The sequence below is a fragment of the Solanum pennellii genome, chromosome 10 (assembly GCF_001406875.1).
Source record: "Solanum pennellii chromosome 10, SPENNV200".
Lineage (NCBI taxonomy): Eukaryota > Viridiplantae > Streptophyta > Magnoliopsida > Solanales > Solanaceae > Solanum > Solanum pennellii.
Window position 1 is genome coordinate 57,931,050 of NC_028646.1, and position 1,154 is coordinate 57,932,203.

Genomic DNA, 1,154 nt, shown 5'->3' on the forward strand with positions numbered 1-1,154 from the left:
AGCAAGTGTACCATCGACTTCGACTCGCCCTCAGCTCTAGCCAGTCTTCAGCACATCAGAGTTCGGGGTGAGCTATTATTCCTAGCTCGTGCTGATTCTCTCCTTCACGTCTTGATGTCTTTGAATTTCGGACATGGACCATCTTTTTACTTATTTTGGTTTCTTAAATACTCTTAGACTTGGTAATTTGAGGATAGATGTTCTTGATGTGATGACTTCCAGATTTTGGGGATAATAAGTGTTAAACTTTAGAAGCTTATTTACTTGGTTACATTAATAAGTTTTGGGTCTTCCGCATTATTTCTGTTAATTATAGTTGAACTATTGGTAAATGTTGGGGTTTAGATTTGTTGGTTCGCTCACCTAGTAGGCTAAGTGTGGGTGCCACTCACGACTCGTTTTGGGTCGTGACAGATATGTTATAATTCATAGTTAAACTATTATAAGCAAAAATATTTTAAAAATAAATTTAAAATTCGTAATATTGTTCCTTAAATATATAGGGGTGATTTTTACATAATTTATTTGGTGACCCCAATTATCCTCTACACGTGTAGTTAAGTATATGGACCATTTTCCTTTCACTCTAAGCCATTTGGGCCTAATAAAGAATATCCAGGGCACTGCTAGCTGTATCATTATGGATTGGTGGTTAAATCTTGCATGGTGATTTTCCATAATTAATAATTAAACCATCGAAATTAAAAGGATTACAGATAACTCATCTATTCAACGTTTCAACTAATTAATAATGATGACATATGTACCTATAATATTGACTTTAATACTAAGGTCAGCTAAATTAAAACTTGCCATTAGGATGCTATTTTTCTCATCTTTGAGATTAATTTGTTTGAGCTCTTAACAACTTTTTTTGAAATAAAATATGATACTTCATTTTTAATTATACGTCTTACTTTGATTGAAATTTTAAGCTTTAAAAAAGTAAATAATAATAATAATAATAATAATAATAATAATAATAATAATAATAATAATGTGTTTGTAGTTTTAAATTAGAGTTATGTATAGTATATATTAAAATATTATTTAAATTTAAATATGTTATGTTAAATGTTAAAATTTAACAATTACTAAATTATGAAAGATTTTGTTTTAAGAAAAAAATCTTATAAATTAGATAAATTAAAACA